This window comes from Salvelinus sp. IW2-2015, unplaced genomic scaffold, assembly GCF_002910315.2.
Source record: "Salvelinus sp. IW2-2015 unplaced genomic scaffold, ASM291031v2 Un_scaffold1453, whole genome shotgun sequence".
In the NCBI taxonomy this organism is placed as follows: Eukaryota; Metazoa; Chordata; class Actinopteri; order Salmoniformes; family Salmonidae; genus Salvelinus; species Salvelinus sp. IW2-2015.
The window spans coordinates 1-8,738 of NW_019942917.1; positions in this window are offsets into that span (position 1 = coordinate 1).

The window sequence follows — 8,738 nt, forward strand, 5'->3', positions numbered from 1 at the left end:
TCCTAAGTACATTGAAGGTCATTGGAGCGGACTAGTGTGTATATGAACACCACCACATTCATACCCTCTGCACTCCTCCCTGGGAGAATACAAACTCTTGAAAATCCTCTGTTGTGATGACTGGTTTCATTCGTATTGTATGAAGTTGCTGTTTATTTGCTCTGCCATATTGTTATATGAGGTATGTTTGGTGGGGTTACCAAGAATTGTGGAAGGACTGTGATGTGATGTGGTATCTATAGGGTGTGTATTCTTTTTCTCTCCGCGGGCTATCTGGTCAACAGGCACACTCTAGGCAGTCTCTTCTGTTGATGTGTGTGGTCTGGTATGGTACTCCGCCTGTTCTACTAACTTCTTTCTTTCGGCAGGGTTAAATACCTGCCTGGCGCCCGAACAAAATCTTCTATACCTTTCTCTAATTAATACCGCTACAGATAGTACCTTGCTACAGTAGTACGTAGTGTCCATGTAACAGTAGTAATAGTACACTGTATACAGTAGTAGTAGTACACTTTATACAGATAGTAGTTACCATGTACTTCAGTGTAGTGTACACTGTTATTACAGTAGTATAGCTACACTGTATACAGTAGTAGTAGACCCTTATACAGTGTAGTAGTACCCTGTTACAGTAGATGTAGTACCCTGATAACAGTAGTAGTAGTACCCTCTTATACAGATATAGTAGTACCCTGTATACAGTAGTATGTACCTGATTACATAAGTTATATATACAGTAGTAGTAGTACCTGTATACAGTAGTAGTAGTACATGTATACTAGTAGTTAGTAGTACCAGACAGTAGTAGTGTACTGTAGTAGTAGTACCCTGTATACAGTAGAGTAGTACATGTATACAGTAGTAGTAGTACATGTATACAGTAGTAGTAGTACCTGTTTACAGTAGTAGTGTACAGTTACAGTAGTAGTAGTACACTGTATACAGTAGTAGTGTACCTTATATACAGTAGTAGTAGTACCTGTATTCAGTAGTAGTAATACCCGTGTATAAACATATAGTAGACCATTATACAGTAGGTAGTACCTTACGTTAGTAGTAGGACCCTGTATACAGTAATAGTACACTGTATACAGTAGTAGTATACCCTTTATACAGTAGTAGTAGTACCTGTATCAGTAGTAGTTAGTACACTTATACAGTAGTAGTAGTACACTGTATACAGTAGTAGATAGTACCCTTTATACAGTAGTAGTAGGACCCTGTATACAGTAGTAGTAGTACCCTGTATACAGTAGTAGTAGTACCCTATATACAGTATAGTGTACCGTATACAGTAGTAGTAGTACCTGTATACAGTAGTAGTACCCCCTATATACAGTAGTAGTAGTACCCTGTATACCAGTATAGTAGTAGCCATGTATACAGTAGTAGTAGTACCCTTATACAGTAAGTAGTAGTACCCTGATAAGTAGTAGTAGTAGTACCTGTATACAGTAGTAGTCGTAGTACCCCTGTATACAGTAGTAAGTAGTATACCTGTACAGGTAGTAGTTGTACCCTGTATACAGTAGTAAGTAGTACCATGTATACAGTGAGTAGTCAGTACCTGTATATACAGTAGTAGTAGTAGTACCCTGTATACAGGAGTAGTAGTAGTACCCTGTTACAGTAGTAGTAGTACCCATGTATACAGTAGTAGTTAGTAAAACCTGTATAAGTAGTAGTAGTAAGACCTGTATACAGTAGTAGTCAGTAGTTACCCTGTACAGTAGTATTGTACCTGTACAGTAGTAGTATACCATGTATACATAGTAGTAGTACCTGTATACAGTAGTAGTATGTAGTACCCTGTATACAGTAGTAGTAGTGACTCTGTTACCAGTAGTAGTAGTACCCTGTACTACAGTCTAAGTAGTACCCTATTCATACAGTAATAGTGAGTACCCTGTTACAGTAGTAGTATACGTAACAGTAGTGTAGTACACCTGGACCAGTTGTAGAACCCTGTATACGTAATAGTAGAACCTAGTATACAGTTAGTGAACCTGTGACAAGTAGTCAGTTATACCTGTACAGTAGTAGTTGTACCCTGTAGATAGTAGTTGTACCCTGTACAGTAGTAGTAGTACCCTGTACAGTTAGTGTTGTACCCTGTAACAGTAGTAGCTAGTACCCTGTACAGTAGTAGTTGTACCCTGTAGAGTAGTAGTTGTCCCTGTACAGTAGTAATAGTACCCTGTACAGTAAGTAGTGTACCCTGTAAGTAGTAGAGTACCCTGTCAGTAGTAGTAGTACCCTGTAGGAGTGCCATTTGGAACCATAGGCCTACTGCATGTTCTTCCCTGCTGGATAACAGGCCTGTGATTGATGCAGGGGGAGAAGGATAGCGGCTGGACCCTGAGACCGTCAGCTGCTACAGTCACATTAGGTCCACATGTGTGTGTGTGGTGTGTGTGTTGAGTGTGTGTGTGTGTGTGGTGTGGTGTGTGTTGTGTGTGTGTGTGCGTGCGTGCGTGCGTGCGTGCGTGCGTGCGTGCGTGCGTGCGTGCGTGCGTGCGTGCGTATAGAGAGGTTGTTGAGAGAGTGTCTGGGCCAGAGTGTTGGCAGACAGAGAGGGAGAGTGTTTTACGAGCTGAATGTCGACCCCTCTTATCTCGCATGACTCCTCTGGGTTACAGCAGCCACCCGCCCGTCTGGCCCAAGACAAATAGCAGAAGGAAGAGACACATTAGGAGCCAGGAAAACACACACATACTGATTTGAGCGCATTAAGCAGCAGGTCCAGACAGCAAAATTGAGCCTTGCACATTGTCGTCTGTTCCCGCTGCGCCATGGCAACAAGCACTTCCTCTTTCCTGTTTTCCGATGGTGCGAAGGAGAGGTGTTCACCCAGACAAACACACGCACACCACGCCCATGCACGAGCGTACATACCCACTCACATCCATGCACACGCACACATTAGAACGTGTTAATATTTGACTGTGAAATTTGAGTGTGATTAAAATACTTAATTATTTGGTGTGAAAATAAATCTGTATTTTTGCAACAAAGTGGAGAGAAAGAGAAAATAACACCATGAGAGTTCCATTTATGACCAAGTGAACCTCTCTGAAGTTAGTTTCATATGTCAGATAGAAGTTAGTGGTGCCAATGTTGACATGGGGATTATGGTTTATAATAAGTACAGTAAAATGACTCAGTGGTTGTTCGTCTTTTTTTTTTACACTCGCTATAAAGACATCCCTCCCAAGCACCCTACCTGTCACAATGTAAGACAACAAACATGTCATTAAAAAAAAATCAAAAAACATTCCCTTTCCTCATTGGTGTGATGGGTGCAGTAAAAACAAAGCAGAACCAACCAAAATATTTTTTACATTCTGCGAAAGAGAAAATGTCTGGAAACTCCCAAATGAGGCGATTATCTGATAATGATAAAAAGAACAATGGGACAGCTGTCAGCATTTTAAATATGCACCTCTCTAGGTTTCTTCCTAGGTTCCAGCCTTTCTAGGGAGTTTTTCCTTGCCACCGTGCTTCTACATCTGCATTGCTTGCTGTTTGGGGTTTTAGGCTGGGTTTCTGTACAGCACTTTGAGATATCAGCTGATGTAAGAAGGGCTTTATAAATACATTTGATTGATTGAATGATAAATGGATGCAGTCTCCATGGATGGACCTTATTCCCTATATGGTGCACTACTTCCCTGCTCAAAAGTTGACTGACCTATAGAGTGACTGATAGACTGACTGACAGACTGACCGATAGACTGACCGAAAGACTGACCGACAGACTGACCGATAGACTGACCGATAGAGTGACCGATAGAGTGACCGATAGAGTGACCGATAGACTGACCGAAAGACTGACTGATAGACTGACCGATAGACTGACCGATAGACTGACCGACAGACTGACCAATAGACTGACCGATAGAGTGACCGATGACTGACCGATAGACTGACCAACAGACTGACGATAGACTGACCGATAGATTGACTGATAGACTGACTGATAGACTGACGATAGACTGACTGTAGACTGCTGATAGACTGACCGATAGACTGACGATAGACTGACTGATAGACTGCCGATAGACTGACCTATAGACTGACTGAATGGACTGACTGACTGAGACTGACTGACATTAGACTGACCACTGACTGACGATAGGACTGACCGATAGACTGACTGATAGACTGACCGATAGACTGACTGATAGACTGACTGATAGACTGACCGATAGACTGACTCGATAGACTGACGACGATAGATTGACCGATAGACTGACTGATAGACTGACCGATAGACTGACCGATAGACTGACCTATAGACTGACCGATAGACTGACTGACAGACTGACTGACAGACTGACTGACCATTAGACTGACATTAGACTGACCGATAGACTGACCGATAGACTGACCGACATACTGACTGATAGAGTGACTGCATAGACTGACCGATAGATTGACCGATAGACTGACTGATAGACTGACCAATAGACTGACGATAGACTCTGAGACTGACCGATAGACTGACTGACAGACTGACGATAGACTGACGACAGACTGACTGAAGACTGACGACTAGACTGACCGATAGACTGACTGACAGACTGACTGACAGACTGACCGATAGACTGACTGATAGACTGACTGATAGACTGACTGATAGACTGACCGATAGACTGACTGATAGACTGACGATAGACTGACGATAGACTGACTGAAGACTGACCGATAGACTGACTGGACAGACTGACGATAGACTGACTGACAGACTGACTGACAGACTGACCGATAGACTGACCGATAGACTGACTGACAGACTGACTGACAGACTGACCGATAGACTGACTGATAGACTGACTGATAGACTGACCGATAGACTGACCTATAGACTGACAGATAGACTGACTAATAGACTGACTGATACACTGACCGAATAGACTGACTGATAGACTGACCGATAGACTGACTGATAGACTGACTGATAGACTGACGATAGACTGACTGACAGACTGACGATAGACTGACCGATGACTGACTGATAGACTGACTGATAGACTGACTGATAGACTGACGATAGACTGACAGATAGACTGACTGATAAGACTGACACTGACAGACTGACGAGATAGACTGACCGATAGACTGACTGATAGACATGACCGATAGACTGACTGATAAGACTGACTGATAGACTGACCGATAGACTGATGATAGACTGACTGACGATAGATTGACCGATAGACTGACTGATAGACTGACCGATAGACTGACGATAGACTGACCTATGACTGACGATAGACTGACTGACAGACTGACTGACAGACTGACTGACCATTAGACCTGACCATTAGACTGACGATAGACTGACCGATAGACTGACCGACATACTGACTGATGAGTGACTGATAGACTGACGATAGATTGACCGATAGACTGCGATAGACTGACATTAGACTACTGATAGATGACTGAGACGACGATAGGACTGACTGACAGACTGACGATAGACTGACTGACAGAGACTGACGATGGACCGATAGACTGACCGATAGACTGACTGACAGACTGACTGACAGACTGACCGATAGACTGACTGATAGACTGACTGATAGACTGACCGATATTGACGATGACTGACTGATAGACTGACCAATAGACTGACTGATAGACTGACTGACAACTGACGATAGACTGACTGACAGACTGACCGATAGACTGACTGACAGACTGACTGACAGACTGACGAAGACTGACCGATAGACTGACTGACAGACTGACTGACAGACTGACCGATAGACTGACTGATAGACTGACTGATAGACTGACCGATAGGACTGACCTATAGACTGACAGATAGACTGACTAATAGACTGACTGATACACTGACCGATAGACTGACTGATAGACTGACGATAGACTGACTGATAGACTGACTGATAGACTGCCTAGACTGACGAAGACTGACCGATAGACTGACTGATAGACTGACCGATAATGTAGACTGACCGGTAGACTGACTGATAGACTGACCGATAGACTGACCGATAGACTGACCGATAGACTGACCGATAGACTGACGATGACTGACTGATAGACTGACTGATAGACTGACTGATAGACTGACCGCATAGCTGACTGATGACTGACTGATGATGACTGACAGACTGACCGATAGACTGACCGATAGACTGACGATAGACTGACTGATAGACTGACCTGAAGACTGACCGATAGACTGACGATAGACTGACCGATAGACTGACGATAGACTGACCGATAGACTGACTGATAGACTGACTGATAGACTGACTGATAGACTGACCGATAGACTGACCATAGACTGACAGATAAACTGACTGATAGACTGACTGACAGACTGACGAGCTGACCGATAGACTGACTGATAGACTGACTGATAGACGATGACAGACTGACCGATAGAACTGACCGATAGACTGACCTATAGACTGACAGATAGACTGACTGATAGACTGACTGATAGACTGACTGATAGACTGACCGATAGACTGACCTATGACTGACAGATAGACTGACTAATAGACTGACTGATAGACTGACGATAGACGATGATAGACTGACTGATAGACTGACCGATAGACTGACTACAGACTGACCGATAGACTGACTGATAGACTGACCGATAGACTGACCGGTAGACTGACGATAGACTGACGCATAGACTGACCGATAGACTGACCGATAGACTGACCGATAGACTGACCGATAGATTGACTGACTAGACTGACCGATAGACTGACTGATAGACTGACTGATAGACTGACTGATAGACTGACGTAGACTGACGATAGACTGACTGATAGACTGACTGATAGACTGACTGACAGACTGACCGATAGACTGACCGATAGATGCTGATAGACTGACTGATAGACTGACTGACAGACTGACCGATAGACTGACCGATAGACTGACCGATAGACTGACTAATAGACTGACTAATAGACTGACCGATTGACTAATAGACTGACTAATGACTGACTAATAGACTGACCGATAGAATGACTGATAGACTGACTGACAGACTGACGATAGACTGACTAATAGACTGACATAGGACTGACTGATAGACTACCGATAGACTGACTAATAGACTGACTAATAGACTGACTGATAGACTGACTGACAGACTGACCGATAGACTGACTAATAGACTGACTAATAGACTGACTGATAGACTGACTGATAGACTGACTGATAGACTGACTGACAGACTAACCGATAGACTCATTCATTCACAGGTTGAACTGAAACAACAGCAATAACATTCCGTCTGGTATGACTATGAATATGTATTGTTATTTTAGTAATTTTGTGAGAGTGGATTGTTCACCACCAATACACTTAGAGACTCACTCATTCAATCACTCTCTCAATCACTCTCTCATCTACTCAATACTCAATCACTCATCTACTCAATCACACAATAACACACTCAATCTCTCACTCACTATCTCACTCACTCAATCACTTATCTTACACACTCACTCACTCAAATAATCACTCACAGACAGAGACATTTCTCTTTTTTCTGGCGTTTGTTGTGTCTTCTTTTTGTGTAGCTGATTTTTGTCGTGTCCGTGCTGTTCGTTCGGTGTGTTCTGTGTTGTGCTGTTGTAGGTATTGTGTGATTGGTGCCGCCCCCACAGTGTATCTACGCTCCTCCCGGCCACCGTTGCCACTTGCGTTCCCCCTTCAGCATCTCTCCCTAGCCTTCAATCCCTTTTTCCATCCTGTCCCACGTGTTCTACCCTCCCTAACCCTGCCTCTTTTTCGCTCCTCGCCCCGCCACCTCACCTAACCCACCCTCCCATTGGTCTGATCTTCTCGTGTTTGGTGTGCGTGTGGGCTGTTCTCTCTGCCCGGTGTCGTCGTTCTTGGTTTGTGATTGTGATTTTCTTGGACCTCTACAACGTCATCGTGTTGTGTTGGTTTGGTGTGTCTTCTCCGCAGGGTCGCTTCGATCCCATCCCTCTGCGTACCCTGCCCTGGTCCTCTCGCCTACTCCTCGATCATTTCGTGGATGCGTGCCGTGCCGTGCATGCTCTTCGTGCGTGCATGGCGCTCTCTCTCCGTATCGTCGCTTCGAGGTTTCTCTTTCACTAAACTCTCTCCTGTTCACTTGCTGGCGCCCTGCGCTACTCACCGGTGTGTTTTTGGGGTCCACCCTCGGCCTGACCGAACTTCTCTTCCAGTTTTGTCGCATAATTCCGTGCACATGGAATATTATGGGACATAGGCCTGCTCTCTGTTTACTGTCCTCCTGCTTTGATGTCCTTTCGTTTTCTGCTGTTTTCAGCTTCCGTTTCTCCATTTGCCCTCTCGCCCGCATATATTTTCTGCATCTGGTATCCGCACCCTACCCCCGCCTCCCATCCGCCGCTCTCCCCGGCGAAAAGTTTGTGAGGGAGCTTCGTTTCATTTTTGCTACTCTCCTGTCTCTCCTTCCAAAGTACTGGCGTCCCAGGAACTCATCACCGAGGCCTAGGCCGTACAGCCGCGCTCTCTGGTTCATTGGCATCGCGGCCTATGCCATTATCTGCCCGCACATACATTCGGCTAATGGACCGGACGCTCTTCTAACGCCTACCTCGTTCACCTCACTCATCTTGTTATGGCAACCTCATGGTACCCGGAGGCGCTATTCCCCCGCCCCCTAAACCAATATCCCCGTAGAAAGGAAGAAAAACCAAGACGCACGTACTCGAAAGAGAAAAGGC